Source organism: Puma concolor, chromosome F2 (genome assembly GCF_028749965.1).
Source record: "Puma concolor isolate L17-30 chromosome F2, mPumCon1.1.hap2, whole genome shotgun sequence".
Classification (NCBI taxonomy): Eukaryota; Metazoa; Chordata; class Mammalia; order Carnivora; family Felidae; genus Puma; species Puma concolor.
Genome location: NC_141684.1, coordinates 77,148,742 through 77,165,469, shown reverse-complemented (window position 1 = coordinate 77,165,469; position 16,728 = coordinate 77,148,742). Strand labels below are relative to the sequence as shown.

Below are 16,728 nucleotides of genomic sequence, written 5' to 3'. Positions count from 1 at the left end.
GATTGAATTTCTTGGTATTTTACTAATTACTAACACACTTGACTATATCTTTTTACTGTAATGACTTTCTCCCCGTGAAGGGCAGATCTCCAAAGGTAACTTGACTGGGTCTTTAATCTGTGGGATGTGGCTTATTAGGACTTCATATCGTATTTCTCCAACCCCTCAAAGCAAGGGTCTCATCCGCCAGGAAGCTTGGGCATAAGTGTCACAGACAGTTGACATAAAGAGTGGAAAGGCTTTGCTTGAAGACATTCCGCTTGGTTGGCCAGTTTTTCTCTCATCTGTGAGACTACGGTGCTCTATTAAATTGGCTCTTAGCCAAAGCATAAGAGACGCTTAAAAACTGAGAACAAACTGAGGGTTGATGGGGGGTGGGAGGGAGGGGAGGGTGGGTGATGGGTACTGAGGAGGGCACCTTTTGGGATGAGCACTGGGTGTTGTATGGAAACCAATTTGACAATAAATTTCATATATTAAAAAGAAAAAAATTGGCTCTTAGGTTGTTTCAAGGTTAAGAAGGAACTATAATCATAAATCAAAATCAGAGGCATTATGGGGCTGAGGTACCATAATTCTGGAGTTGATAGACTAACGTGGTAAAGAAGATTGCCAGATAAAATGCCTGTTGGGTTCCTGAGAGGAAGAGACACCAAGGGGAACTTGCCGGATTCTACTTCTACCTGCTTTTCTGGAAGAGTCTGTTTCAAGAGTTGTAGGAACCGGTGTGATTACTCATTTACATGTAGGTCACCCTCCCGGACAGTGAACTTCTGGGTAGGATTCAGGTCTCATTGTTTTCTTGATCCTCAAGACTTACCATGGGCGCATGTTTGTTGACCGAATAAACGAGAGTACTGTTTTTTTCCTCACATTTGTACTTTCAGATCATGTGTTCTAAGTTTGGTTTAGGAAACACGGTCATACCCTGATACTCGTATCCTGGGTGCCTCTTGCTCCCTATTGTAATTTTCGTCTCTTTTTTACCATCCTTAACCCTAACAGGCCCTGCATATGCACTCTTGGCTGATCCTTATGCTCTAACCCAGATTATTAGTCATCATCGTTTTTTAAAGTTAATTTTTACTTATCCTGAGAGAGACAGAGAAAGAGAGAGAGAGCGTGAGCACATGAGTGGGGGAGGGGCAGAGAGAAAGGGAGAAAGAGAATCCCAAGCAGCCTCCATGTTGTCAGGGGGTCTCATGAACCATGAGATCATGACCTCAGCTGAAATCGCGAGTTGGACACTTAACCAGCCGAGCCCACCCCAGGCGCGCCTGGTCATCATCATTAAAACCACATTGAATACCTGTACTGACCATGTGTTTGAATTTCTCCTTGGCCCTCTCTTGCATCCCAGAAGGAAATAGAAATCGGAGTTGCTTGGGAAAGGCAGCGCCACCTTGCATCTGAAGGAGTTCGGATCCAGGTGTGGGAGAAGCAGGCCGGAGGGACCAGGGCATCAGTGCCAGCGTCAGTCAAGATCGTGAGGAGGCCGCTTGGCTGGTGTGGTATTGCCTCTCTATTTATAAATACTTGTATGAAATCCAGCATTCCTCGAAGATCATTTCCAAGTCAGGGAAGAAGAGGAAACTTTTATTTCAAATTTACAACTAAGGGTGGAAAAAAAGAATAAAATTTTTTCTCTTGGGGTGCTTGGGACTCAGTCGGTTGAGCGTCTGGCTCTTCATTTTGGCTCAGGTCGTGATCCCCGGGGCATGGGATCAAGCCCCGCATCAGGGTCCCGCTGAGTGTGGAGCCTACTTACGAGAGCCTACTCTCTCTCTCTCTCTTTCTCTCTCTCTCTCCCCCCCTTCTGTCCCTCTCCCCCACTTGCGCTTTCTTTCTCTCCCTCTCTCTCTCTAAAAAAAAAATTTCTTTTAATGTTCTCTTTACCTATGTGGCTCTTTAAAAAATATTTTTTCCTGGGCCACTAATCAAATATGGGGATGGTGTTATATTTATTTAATTAATAGTCCTGAACAAAAGGAGTAGGATCAGTGTCGATTTTACTTTGAGGCAAAGTATTATTTGAGGCACTCTCCACGAGTGCCCCCTCCGCCTTCAGTCATCGAGGTGCAATGACGCTTCCACACCACAAGATGGAGCCTTCGAAGCTGCTTATTTCCCAGTGCTTCCTTCCCGTTTCCCACTTTGGACAGTGAAGATCTGGGTTTGGGAGTGTTCGGGGTGGGGGGGAAAAAACAAAGCCCGTACAGGAATGAGGAGGCGCACAGACCTTGAGGGGATCTAGAGTGTTGTTCTAGTCATCGTTATAACGAAAACTGATCTGTCCTTGGCCCTATCCTGATGAACGCTATTGTCAGCATCTTCCGGGAAGTCGCAAAAGACATGCTTAGCAGGTGTGTGATGACACAAAAACTGGTGCATTTGGATGATATTGACGAGATTCTGAAAGTAGTTCCATGGGCTGAAATCTACGAGATGAGTGTGAACAGCTACAAGTGATTCTAACAGTGTCACTCAGAGTGTGGGCCACTGTTCGCCAAACCGTTTGTTGCCTATCTTCGACAGGGTAAGGAGCTTCTGCCAGGGTGTCGGTGAACTTGATCACAAAGCACATTATTCAGCAAAGCCAAACAAATGAAAACTTCCCTGGTGAAGGAAACAGGGCATCAATCTGCATTCCTGCACACATTTTTCTTCTCGTGGAGGGTAAGCCCTTTGAGCAGCACTGATTTTTTTTTAATGTTGATTTCTTTATTTTGAGAGCAAGGAGAGAATTCGAACAGGGGAGGGGCACAGAGGGGGGGGGAGAGAGAACCCCAAGGAGGCTCCACGCAGTCAGCACAGAGCCCGAGGCGGGGCTCGATCCCACGAGCCCTGAGATCGTGACCCGAGGTGAAATCAAGAGTCCTAGGCTCACCAGTCTGAGCCCCCAAGTGCCCTGAGTGGCACTGAATTTTAAAGGCTCCTTGGTGTTAGTACCAAGTACTTAGTACTAATTGTGGTAAGTGCTCCAAATGCATCATCCTATGTGCATAGAGGCATAGTGTAGTGGAATGTGAGTGCATGTGCTGGGACCAAGTGGCTTCAGTTTCCTCATCCGATGGACGATAACAGTATCCAACATAAAGGGTTGTCATGGTGAAAGGCAGAAGTGTAATGCACGGTATGTTTCCCCACGCATGATATGTGCTGGCTACTGTGTCTTACTGTGTTTCTCCCTAATACCTCTTGGAGGAAAATGTTGTTGTCATCTCTGTTTTATAGACGAAGAACTGAGGTGAGTTTCAGCAAAGCTCAAGAGTGTCCCGTGGTCATGCAATTCCTAAGTGCCCAGAGCCAACACTTGAAATCAGGGATTTTCTGACTCCCCATTTCAAATGGACACTTGCCCATTGTAGCACACTACTGGTTCCTGGTTGGACTAGACCGTCAGCTTTAAAATTTTTTTGACCCAAACTTAATCATGGTTCTAATTTCGTATGCCCGTGTGTGTACATGCACCAACACACGGGAGTATAAATCTGAAAAAGAGTTTCGTGAAATGAGACTTGCTCCTCCCAAGTGCAATGCCCTCTGATAGATCTTACACTATTTTAACTTTTAAATTTCAATTTATTTTTTTAACATTTTCTTTCTTTTTTATTTTAGAGGGAGGGTGCGCACACATGAGCAAGAGACAGGGGTAGAAGGAGAGAGAGAGAGAATCTCAGATAGGCTCCGCATTCGGTGTGGAGCCTGACGCAGGGCTGGACCGGTGGCTCCATCCCACGACCCCGGGATCGTGAGCTGAGCTGAAATCAAGAGTTGGGCGCTCAACCAACCGAGCTACCCAGGCACTCTGATTTTATTCCATTTTTAAAAGGAAAAGCTGGTGGTGACTTATTGAATTGATTTCATGGCCCACAAATGGGCTGTAGCCCAAAACCTGTCCTAGCAATTTCAACGTTTTTTTTTTTTTTTATTTATTTTTGGGACAGAGAGAGACAGAGCATGAACGGGGGAGGGGCAGAGAGAGAGGGAGGCACAGAATCGGAAACAGGCTCCAGGCTCTGAGCCATCAGCCCAGAGCCTGACGCGGGGCTCGAACTCACGGACCGCGAGATCGTGACCTGGCTGAAGTCGGACGCTCAACCGACTGCGCCACCCAGGCGCCCCTGTCCTAGCAATTTCAATAGACTATTCAGTTCTAATGTTCTCTGATTCTCTTAGAAAACAAATAAACAAACAAAACCAAATAAAAGCCTCCAAACCCAATTCCTTTAGTCTAGAACAGAACACCTGGACTTGGGAGGAGTTCATGTGAAGACAGAGTGAGGATTTAGTCAATATGTGAAAATACTACTGTGTGAGGGCAAAAAGCTCACTTTAAGGCTCACTCAGGATTCCCTCATTCCCTCCTGGATGCTGTATTTTAACAGAAATCGGCAACTCGAAACATGTTCAGAGAAGGATATTTAAACTGGGCAAGGGTCTAAAACTATTTAAGAAGCCAGGAATGTGTGGCCCCTGGGTGGCCCAGTCGGTTAAGCGTCTGACTTCAGCTCAGGTCATGATCCCACAGTCTGTGGGTTCGAGCCCTGCGTCGGGCTCTGTGCTGACAGCTCAGAGCCTGGAGCCTGCTTGGGATTCTGTGTCTCCCTCTCTCTCTCTGCCCCTCCCCTGCTCACCCTCTGTCTCTCTCTGTCTCTCAAAAATAAATGTAAAAAAAAAAAAAATTTATAAAAGAAGAAGCCAGGAATGTTTGATCCGATTTTGAAGGAAGAATCTGTAAATAGAGTGTGTGTGTGTGTATACACACACACACACACACATATGTGCACATACGTAATATATATGTATATACATAATGATAAGCAGTCTCCGAGTTAGTAGAATTATCTTGCAGGACTGAATAGTCTTGGCCAGTCTGATCTTGATCTCACATAAAGCTTGCTTCCATTGCATTTTTAGATTTTGGTGTCTAAAGTGAGAATCTTGCAAAATGATTGTTAGTCCCCTTCCCTCTTGTGGGAGGCCTCGAAAGGCAGGCAGGAAACCGCCCCTCCCAGGGTAAGACAAGGAGCTCTCCTGCTTGGCGTTGGCAGGCCTCTTGCTCGGCTTCAAAGGGGTTTGCAAGGGTGGTGACAGACTCCAGCCCGGGCTGTGCCTTGGAACACGGACATTCCTTTGCCTAGAGCTTGGCCTGGCCTTGTGGGAAAGCCCCCGGTTCCTGGTACTTTGCGCTGGTAGGAAGCACTTGCCTGGTTGTTTCCCTCCCTTGTTGCCTCTGCAGAGAGCTGATTCTCTGGGTGAGTCAGGAAAGGAGGCAGTGGAAGGCTGGAGCAGTCCCTGCGCAGGTTACCACGCGGCCACAGGAATGCCTGGGGCTGGAATCCCCCTGGAAGGTGGTCACAACAACAGACGTTTGCACTATTGCTCTGGGGTAGGGCATGACTTTGGAGCCAGTAGCCGCAGATTTGTTGGTAGTTTATTCAGGAAGGAAAATTCAGGAAGGAAAGGGGAGAGGGGCGTCAAGAATGACTCAAAGGTTATGTGGTTGGGAAACCAGGGAGCAAAATAAGGTCACCGACACAAGTGGAAAAACAGCAGGGGTATAAACTGTGAGGAAAAAGGGTGGGTGCTTTTGACGGTACTACGTGGGTGGCTCACAGTCCGAGGAAGTTTGAAGTAAAGCTACAGGGGTAAAATATAGTGATCTTGCTGTCAGACTGTCTACATCCAATGTTAAATTCAGACACTTGGATCCAAATCTGATCATATGCGAGAGTCAAGCGACTCAACATTGAAACTGCCTGGATAACATATTCATCCATCCATCCATCCATCCATCCATTATCTGTTGGCTCAGGTTAACTTTCAGTGTATAATTAACGCATTCATTTTGGGTGGTTCCTTGTGTAGAATTACTATACGCAGGTTAACGAGGTGCTTTCTGAAAATGACTGTGTACGTTTCATTCCTCATGGGCTCAGACGGATTGGGCCAAATGACACCAGTCGTTCTGGATGTAGTTGTGGCAGGTGACATGGCGGGAGGACTGCTGAAGCAGAGGGAAGTCTGGTGCGTGTGTGCCTTGCGGACCCCGTGGAGAGGGATTAACGGACAGGTGTGACGACGATAAAAGCAGCAGTTAACATTTATCAGGTGTTCCCTAGGCGCGGAGCAGTATTCTCAGCACTGTGTTTAATGATCTGATTTGATCTTCAACAGCCCGATTAAATAATGACTATTAATACCGTCCTTTTATAATTAAGGAAACTAAAGCTCGGATCGGCTAGCGGATTTGCCCAAGGTCGCAGAGCTGGGATGGTCTGGCCGCTGAGCCATACCACGAAGGCTTCCTGGGAGGGTACGGTCTTGCCTGCCTTGTCAAACTGGCACAAGGCAGCTAGTGATTCAAGCAGGAGCCAGAAGCCTAAGAGACTGTTGTCTAAGAGACCGTGTGGCTTCGAGGTGATAATATGTGATCCCACACTGGAGAAAGGGACATCCTCCTGTCATTTTCCAAAGACTGGAGGCAGGGCTTCCCTCAGGGAAAGTCATAGCCCTCTGAGAAAGCCCGTGACCCCAGGGAGCTGGCAGTCTGTCTCAGAGGACCCTCCCTCAGGTGCCCACGTGTAGTGGATTTTCATGAGGAAGCTGGATGGATTGATCAGGCCTGTGAAGCCTGGACCCACCCACCTCATAAGCCCAAGGGGACTGTTGAAGAGGACGGCTTGCCAAGAACTGAGGTTCCATAGCCTCAAGTGAGGCCTCGCGAGCTAGCAAAGCTCAGGAGAATGCACCTCAATTATAGCCACAGGTAGGTGAGGTCTGGACGGTGCTGAAAGAATGAAGGCTCTCCATTCTAAAATTAAATCTTTATTCAATGTTATTTGATTATCCTCAGTTCCCAAAACCTGTTCAAAAAATGGGAGAATCCTTGCTATGAGGAAAATAAGCTCACCTTAGTGTCAAGTGTTTTTGGAGGAGCAGGAACTCTCTACAGCCTGTTTCTCTACTGTGTTGATGTCCCCAGAGCCTAACATGCCCCAGTCAATGGCATGTGACAGATGTTCAACAAACGTCCATCAACCCGAACATTTCACAGATTCGTGGAATGTGAGATGTAGGTTTGTTTTAAGTAACTTCTACCCCCAGCTTGGGGCTCGAACTCACAACCCCGAAATCGAGAGTCGCATGCTCTACCGGCTGAGCCAGCCTGGTGGCCCTGAAATGTAGGTTTTTCAGGGGAGAAATGTAAAGTGCTTCCCTGAAGCTTTTAAAATTTAGGTTTATTTATTTATTTTGAGAGAGAGCGCGAGAGCTCACAAGCTGGGGGTGGGGGGTGGGCAGAGAGAAGGAGAAACGGAATCTCAAGGAGGCTCCACACCATCAGCGCGGAGCCCGATGTGGGGCTCGCACTCACCAACTGCGAGCTCGTGACCTGAGCCGAGATCAAGAGTCGGAAGCTTAACCCACTGGGCCACCCAGACACGCCTTCCCTGAAGCTTTTTAGATGCTACATGGGGAAATGCTGATAGGAAGCATCCAGAGAGTGTATCCAGACAAGCAGTTGTAACATAAAGATGAAAAATTGAGTCACTGTAATACAACAGCAAATAGAGGTGGGGAGACACAACATTTCAAGGCACAGAAGGGGAAGAGAAGGCAACATATTGAAATTCTGCCGAGAAATGTCTTTGAGAGATACTTCAGGTTTCAAAGTTTTCACCAAAAGTTCTAATCCCAGTTTCTAGGAGGAAAAACAAACTCAGCCAACCAGGATCTCACTGCACATCAGCTACATTTAACCATGCTTTCTTGCTGAACAGGTGCCCAGTGAGTGTTTGCATGGAAACTCTGGTTGTAAGGTTCGGTTCACCTTCTGAGCCAGAGTGGCCACTCCTGCGAACCAGGTTTCTCCGTGAAGACAGCAGGACATCTTCAGAAGATGGTGCTGGCTCGCAGAAGCCCCTTCCTGTCCCTGTAGCTGCCAAGAGGGGGCCAGCCAGGCGACCTCACTTTTTACACCCCATCACTGGCAGCTGTCCATGGTCCCGGTTGAGGGAGTGGAGAAAGGAGGCTACTGATTTAACTGGAAAAGATTCTCTCCTTGAGCTCAGATTAAACTGGTCCACAAGGGGAGCACCTGGGTGGCTCAGTTGGTTGGGCATCTGACTTCAGCTCAGGTCATGATCTCACAGTTCGTGAGTTCGAGCCCTGCATTAGGCTCTGTGCTGACAGCTTGGAGCCTGCTTTGGATTCTGGGTCTCCCTCTCTCTTGGTCCCTCCCTGCTTACACTGTCTCACTCCCTCTCAGAAATAAATATACATTGAAAAAGATTTTTTTTTTTAATTAGCCCACAAGGGAGCTTTCTCTTTTTAAATTGTGGCATAATATACATAACATAAAATTTACCATCTTAACCACGTTTAAGTGCGCAGTGCAGTGGCATTAAGTACATTCACACTGTTGCATCATCAACATCACCGTTCATCCCCAGAACTGTCTTCATCTTGCAAAACTGAAACTCTGTCCAAGGGAGCGTTTGGTACACTGTCTCTTAAACATTTTTTTTAAAACAAACTTTCCTTTCTTGTTGCTTTCAAAATTCTAGGGAGAAAGGAAGGTAATGATATGAACAGTATTGTTTTTCATAGCTGTGGATGTCATGTTTGGAACGAATATACTTGTTAGGATCCATTTTAAGCCTGTACCCTTACAAATGAAGCATGACCTCTAAACAGTGTCAAGGATACCCTCATTAAGGGCCATTCAAAATCGACCAAAGCTTCCAGGGGTTATGGCAGTGCAAACGCAACATTTCCTGTGAAAAGAACTGTGTCATAATAAAGAATTTGTCTGGTCTTTGTCCTGGGTTTCTGATTGACGGGACTGTCTTTGTTATGCCAACGAGGTGACTCACTCTCAGGCTCCCAGAGAGCTTCAGGATGGGGGCTGGTCACCAGAAAGACCAACCTTGTGATTAGGTCTGGGGACTCTGCTCTGCACTGCCTGACCTCTGGGGAGGAGAGAAAGGCTGAAGACTGAATTCAATCACACGGCCAATAATTTAATTAATCATGACTACATAATGAAACTCCAATAAATACACTGGACATGAAACTCAGCAGAGCTTCCTTGGTGAATATCGATGTGCAGGGAGGGTGATGTGCCCTGACTCCACAGGAATTCAACGTTTATTTATTTTTGGGACAGAGAGAGACAGAGCATGAACGGGGGAGGGGCAGAGAGAGGGAGACACAGAATCGGAAACAGGCTCCAGGCTCCGAGCCATCAGCCCAGAGCCTGACGCGGGGCTCGAACTCACGGACCGCGAGATCGTGACCTGGCTGAAGTCGGACGCTTAACCGACTGCGCCACCCAGGCGCCCCCTGACTCCACAGGAATTCAAGCCTGAATTACTTCTTGCCCAGACTTTATATACAGTAGGCATGTTAGTCTGAGTTCTCCAGAGAAACTGAACCAATAGATTATATATATATATATTTAAATACATATATATGAATATATATACACACACATTTATGTATATGTACATTATATATATATTAAATTTTTTTTAATGTTTATTCATTTTTGAGAGACAGAGAGAGAGAACATGAGCAGGGGAGGAGCAAAGAGAGAGGGAGACACAGAATCTGAAGCAGGTTCCAGGCTCTGAGCTGTCAGCACAGAGCCCAAGGCGGGGCTCGAACTCACAAACTGAGATCATGACCTGAGCCGAAGTCTGATGCCCAACCAACTGAGTCACCCAGGCACCCCTTTATTATACATATATATATATATATACATATATATACACATACGTATATATGTATACATATATACGTATGTGTATATATATGTATATATATGTAAATATATAGTGAAATTTACTAGAAGGAATTGGATCACATGATTATGAAGGCTAAGAGGTCCCAAGATCTACAGCTGGCAAGCTGGAGATCCACAGAGCCAATGGTGTAATTCCAGTCTGGGTCCAAGTCTGACAGCAGGAGAGAAGACCCACATCCCAGGTTGAAGACAGGCAGGCAGAAAGAGTGGAGTCTATCTTTCTCAGACTTTTTGTACCATTCAGGCCTTTAATGTATCGGATGAGGTCCATTTACATGGGGGAGTGCAATCTGCTTTACTCAGTCTACCCATTAAAATGTTAATCTTTTCCGGGCACACCTTCACAGGCACACCCAGAATAATGTTTAAGCAAGTATCTGGGCACGTGATGGCTCCATCAAGGTGACACGTAAAATTCACTACCACTGTAGTTAACTGTTTGCTATTGCTGCTGTAATAAATCACCACAAACTTAGTGGCTCAAAACGACACAAATTTATTATCTTACGGTTCTGGAGGTCACTAGTCCAAAATGAGTCTTAACGGGCTAAAACCAAGATGCCCCAGGACTGTATTCCTTCTGGATGCTCTAGGGGAGAATCAGTTCCTTACCTTTTTTAGCTTCTACGGGCCCCCTGCGTTCCTTGGGTTGTGGGCTCTTCCTCCAGCCTTAAAACATACCATCTTCCACTCTTTCTTCGACTCCGGCCCTCCTGTCTTCCTCTTGTAAGAATCCTTGTGATTCCACTGGGACCCCCGACATGACCTAGGACAACCCTCCCATCTCAAGGTGCTTGGCTTAAGCACATTCTCAAAGTCTTTCGAGACATCTTTTGGGCCGTTTTTCTGTCGGCCACAGCAGTCAATAAGTACTGTTGAATTAATGTTCTATTAATATAGTCACGTAACGAGTTTCTTTACGTTGAGTTTGATTGCCTTTAAGCTCCACCAAATCATCAGAATGGTAACTGTAAAATAGATACTAGTCAGCTACTAACTGGACTACTAACTGTAAAATAAACACTATGTCACTCCTCTGTTAAAATTCTTTAATGGCTTCTGGTAGCCTATAGCATAAATCTAAACTCCCATCATGGAGGGGCCCCTGCCCACCTTTCTAGCAGCCTTTCTCACTGCCTCACTATATATATATATATATATATATATATATATATATATATGTGTGTGTGTGTGTGTGTGTGTGTCTGTGTATGTATATATATATATATATACACACATATATATACATATATACGTGTGTATATATATATATATATACATACACAGACACACACACACACACTGGTAAGTGACCATTTGTCACTGGTAAGTGACAGACACACACATACACAGACACACACACACACACACACTGGTAAGTGACAAAATAGTTAATTTACACAGTTCAACCCAATACTACCATCAGTCACATTGGTATACTATACTTCATTGTCTTAATGCACCAAGCTTCTCTGGTTTCCATGTTTCTGCAGATGTTGTCTCTCTTCTCCTCCCTTCCCTGATATAAATATATCCCAAGCAAATTGTTGCACAAGTCATGAGTACTTAATGTGATGATTGTGCATGTTTTTTTAATTTGAGCTTCAGTACAAAATACACTCTGAGAAACGCTTTATCTATACTATCTGTCTTTAAATAGTATGATTGTGTATCCTCTGAATACATCAGGACCCTTCCCCCTGCTGTGAAGGCTGAGGTCAGGCTGGCCTTTAGTGACTATGCAGAGAGCAGGGGGAGGCTAAGAGAGGTTTTTCAAGCGTTTATAGATCTGTTTGGGAGCTCATTGAATTTGTAATCCTCAGAATGTCTGTATCCAGCCAAACAGGTCTGCAATAAATGTTTGTCGAGGGAAGGAATGAAAATAATTTCCTTTGTCCCACTGTGTACTTAGATCTTGAACCATGACCATGTGGCTATAGTAGCTACTTTTCCGTGGATTAAATAGTCACGAGGCCGAGTTTGAGGTCAGACTCAGCTACTATAGGGGCGTTTGATCTCAGGAAAATGCTCTAGGTCTCTGGGCCCCACGTCTGCATCCTTCAGACCGAGTGCCCTTCACGTTGACCCTTTGTCTCGCGTTATTCTTTAGTCTGCCAGCTCATCAGTGATGTTGTCCCCTGCCTGGAGCTGTTCGGGTGCTCTCAGCGCCCTCGGTCCTGGGGCTGTTTGTGGCCGGACCCTGAAGAGGGTGCGGGGCGTGGTGTATTATTGGTACCTGTGTGGTTTCTTGGCGTGACGGGCTCGAGGTATGGGCTGGGATGTGTTCCGTGTGCATTGCCCATGGCATCATTCTGTGTCCTGACACATCATTAAGAATCTGCCTTTATTGTTGCCATTTTCTGAACTCAGGAGTTACGTATCAGAGCGCAGTGAATCGGATTACTGGAAGCTTTTCCAAATATTCACTGAAGTCTAACTCTAATTCAGTGAAGATTCAGTAGGCGTACCCTCTTTATGGCTGATACTTTGCTGGGAGCTTTCAATTATCCTGTTTAAGAGGCAGAAAAAAAAATCCTGCAGGGAAGGATGATTAGCCCCATTTTAAAACAGAGGCTTAGAGAAATTAAGGGCGTTGTCTAGATTCCTTTACTAAAAGAGACAAATTTCTGGTGCATATATGTGATTTCTCTAAGAAGACGTAAAGTAGATAGATAAATAAATAAACAAACAAATAAATAAGTAAAATATGTTCAATACCTACCACTCATTACAAGTATTCTTCAGAACATCCCCGGAAGATAGGTCAGAAATATTTCCTTCATTTTATAGTTTGTGGGGCATTTTGGACAAGGTGAAAATAAAATCATTTGCCCACCTGCATATCAATGAAAAAAGTGGCTCTTTGGAGATTGTATACTCTCCGGTAAACTAGTAACATTGTTTCAGACCGTGCCAAATGCTCCAAATAAAATCAAATAAAGCAACAGACATCCTGTTCAGTGACTGGGGGACGGTGAGCCGATATTGGCCAGGGCGGTCCCAGAGGAGTGACATTCAGAGCCGAGACTTAAGGGGGGGGGGGAGAAGGAAAAAAGCAGCCCACTGTGTGCAAAGCTCTTGAAGGGGTCAGGATTAGTAAAGGAGAGGTCAGGAAGGCCAGTGGTGGTTTACTTGTAGCATTCAGTGCTGTCGGAAACAATGTAACTCACGAAATTACTTGTAAATTGCCTACTACCCCCTCTAAGAAGGTAAACTCTAAATTGCCAGGGACTCTGTTGACTCCTGTGTACTGATCTGTTCCGGCACTTAACACAACGTCTGGCACATGGTAGGTACGCAATAGTATTATTGAATGAAAGAAAATATATTCTGATGTAGGAAAGTCTATCCAACTCAGCTCCTTACTTTGCAGACTGGATAACAAACGCCCAGCAGAGATGAAACCAACCCTAGGTGTCTCTTTCTGGCCGGTCAGGCGGTCAGCCTCTGATCTTTCTGCTGCACCACCCTGCCCCCTGCTGCTTAACTTATTAAGAAACGCCAAGTGTTTCAAATGCTCAGATTCTTTTAGATAGATTTTCTTGCTCTCTGCAATTGACATTCTATGGTCATATTTGAAGGAACTTTGCTTCTTGTGTGTCCCACCTCACAAAAAACATAATTTTTGCATTGAAGAGAAAACCAAACAGATCGTGCCTTTGCTCTAAGCATTATGACAATAGGAGACTAGGGGCGCCTGGGTGGTTCGTTTGGTGGAATGTTCAACTTTTGATTTTGGCTCAGGTCATGATCCCAGGGTTGTGGAATTGAGCCGGGCTGAGTGTGGATCCTGCCTAAGATTCTCTCTCTCTCCCTCTGCCTCTCTCCTCCCTTTGCACACGGCCTCTCTCTAAACACAACAACACCAGGGGCTTAGTTGCGTGTCTGACTTCAGCTCAGTTCATGATCTCACAGTTTGTGAGTTCGAGCCTCGTGTCGGGCTCGGTGCTAACAGGTCAGAGCCAGGAGCCTGCTTCGGATTTGTGTCTCCCTCTCTCTCTCTGTCTCTCCCCTTCTTGTGCTCTCTCTCTCACTCTCTCTTTCTCTCAAATATAAACATTAAAAAATAAAAATAAAAACAACAAAAATATGAGACTACAGCTAAATAGCCAAAATACCCAAACAACCCAATTAAAAGTGGGTAAAGGACTTGAACAGACGTTTCTCCAAAGAAGATATACAAATGGCTAATAGGGATACGAGGAGACACTCAACACCATTAATTATCAGGAAAATGTGAATGAAAACTACAATGAGACATCACCTCACATCGGTTGGGATGCTGTTATTAAAAAAAAGATAACAGGGCGCCTGGGTGGCGCAGTCGGTTAAGCGTCCGACTGCAGCCAGGTCACGATCTCGCGGTCCGTGAGTTCGAGCCCCGTGTCAGGCTCTGGGCTGATGGCTCAGAGTCTGGAGCCTGTTTCCGATTCTGTGTCTCCCTCTCTCTCTGCCCCTCCCCCGTTCATGCTCTGTCTCTCTCTGTCCCAAAAATAAATAAACATTGAAAAAAAAATTAAAAAAAAAAAAAGATAACAAATGGTGGTGAGTAAGTGGAGAAATTGGAACCCTTGTACTCTGTTGGTGGGATTGCAAACTGTTGTAGCTACTATAGAAAACAGCATGGCGATTTATCAAAAAATTAAAAATAGAACTACCATATGAGCCAGCAATCCCATGTCTGGTGTCTACCCAAAAGAACTGAGATCAGGATCCCAAAGAGATATCTGCACTCCCAGGGTCCCTGCAGTATTATTCACAGTAGTGAAGATATGGAAACACCAGTCCATTGGCCGGTGAGTGCAAAAAGAAAACGTAATACATACACACATAAAATGGAATATTATTCAGCCTTGAAAAAGAAGAAAACACTGACATTTGCAACAACATGGATGAACCTGGAGGACATAATGCAAAGTGAGATGAACTGGTCACGGAAGGATAAATAATGTGTGATTCCACTTACATGAGGTAACGAAAATAGTGAACTTCATAAAAGCAGAGGATACGACGGTGATTGCGAGGGCCTGGGGGTGGGGGAATGGAGGGTTGCTGCTCAGTCGTTATAATCTCATTTATGCCAGATGAATAACGCTAGAGATCCTGGTACCTCACAGTACCTAAAATTAACATATTATACGGTGCACCCCAACATTTAAGAGGGTAGGTCTCATGTTAAGTATTTTTGCTATGAAACAAACACAAAGCAAAGGCAAACAAGAGAACGTTGGGAGGCGATGGTTATGTCTACTCCCTTGATTGTGGATGGTGGTTTCATGGGTATTTGTGTACGTCCAAACTCATCCAGTTGTACACATAAACATGTATAGTTCCTTGTATATCAATTATCCTTCAATAAAGCCATTCAAAAACCCCACAGAATAATACAAGGCCTTCAGCCAGGGGTTCTGGTGGCCAAAATGAAGGTAATGTTGAGGACACGCGATGGGGTTCAGTTGTCTCCTTCTGGGGCTCCACCTCCCCGGGCTGCTGGCATTCTCAGCAATTGCTCTGTCTGGTGGGAACTGATACGTGGTTGTTGAAAGAATAAGTGAACAGTAGAGATAATACGTGCATTCGGTAATCATTTAGTACAAAAAATACTGACTCGCGAACTCTTTGAAGTCAGACCTTTTTTTTTTTTTTCTTTTTTTTCAGACACATGCCTTAAATGGAGCAGGTAGTTAACAAACATCTGTTAAATTGAACCGATTCACTTATTATGGGGACTTGACCCGACTTCCCGGTGTCTAAACTAAAACATACTTTTGAAGATAAGTGTTCAAAACATCAACTTCAAAATAAGGTAAAATGCTCATACGCTCATATGCCAAATTATATTCGTATGCCACAAAGGACCTATTGGTTAGAAAAAGGAAAAAAATCGGTTATTTTGTTGACCATTTAATAAAATTTAATTTTATCTAGAATAAGTTATTTTATTGGACATTACAGGCAACTGGAAAGACCAGGGAAAGCAGTGATGTGTGCCAGAGTTTGTAATGTTAAAAAAAAAATCAGAATAAGAGCAATCTACTCACTGATCCATAGTAACAGTCCTGAATCTCACCGTAGCTGTGTCCTTGGTCATTGCGTGGTTTGGGGGTTATGTGAAGTGTTTGCTGTCGCTACAGGTAACACACAGGACAATGCAAACATCGCTGTTTCCTTTGACCCGCACAAAACAAAAGCCAGGTTTACTCCTAAGCTGCATCTCAGCAACAGGATGCCACACGATGCCAAGCCCTTGGCTCTGAACGTTCCAAACTGTAGCCCTCTTGGTTAAGACCTTCTGGAAGCAGCTGGGGACTTTCTACAGACGCTTTGGAAATTACAGGTAAAATACGTGATTTTGTTTTTTCCTGGTCTTTTTTTTGGGGGGGGATGGTAATTAAAATTTAAGTTTTAGGAAACTTTACTAGGTGTTTCAAAGGGAAGATATCTTTCACTTCTATTTAGACACAGAAGATTGCTTAATGGTGTGGAAAAGATGTCAAAGATGAGTAAAGGAAGCAGGAAAGGCCTGAGCTAAATAACGTCTAGTCTTGGTTACTGTGGGGGAGGTGAGTGAACTAATTTTTCTCGTGGAGCATTTTGGCAGATGTTTCTAAGATATTCTAGTTTTGAGAGGTTGCTCGGACACTTGTTCTTAAGTTCAAGAGCCTGTGGGCCATGCGTGGCACCTGGGGACACTTGGAGGGTGTTAGGCAGAGCAGTAGCAGGCATAATCTTAGTTTTAGAAGTAACAGCTGACATTTATTGACAACGGAGGCAAATAGGAGAGTGGCTCACGGTGGGGCAGGACTCGCTATATGCCTGAAGGCCACTTAGGAGGCTCTCGGGACAGTCTAACACAGGATGACAGAAATGAGAAGAACCACATCAAAGAACAGGAAAAGAATATTCAGGGAACAAGA

At 44.9% G+C, this 16,728-nt stretch overlaps 1 protein-coding gene across 1 annotated transcript in view; it reads left to right on the top strand.

Annotated features, from left to right (window-relative positions):
* The first annotated feature begins 16,127 nt into the window (after positions 1-16,127).
* The window catches only part of LOC112859745 (RP1 axonemal microtubule associated), a 51,802-nt gene continuing 51,201 nt past the window's right edge, over positions 16,128-16,728 (top strand). Inside the window, 1 exon segment of the mRNA XM_025923001.2 lies at positions 16,128-16,148. The gene's annotated coding sequence lies outside the window, so the exon portion shown is untranslated.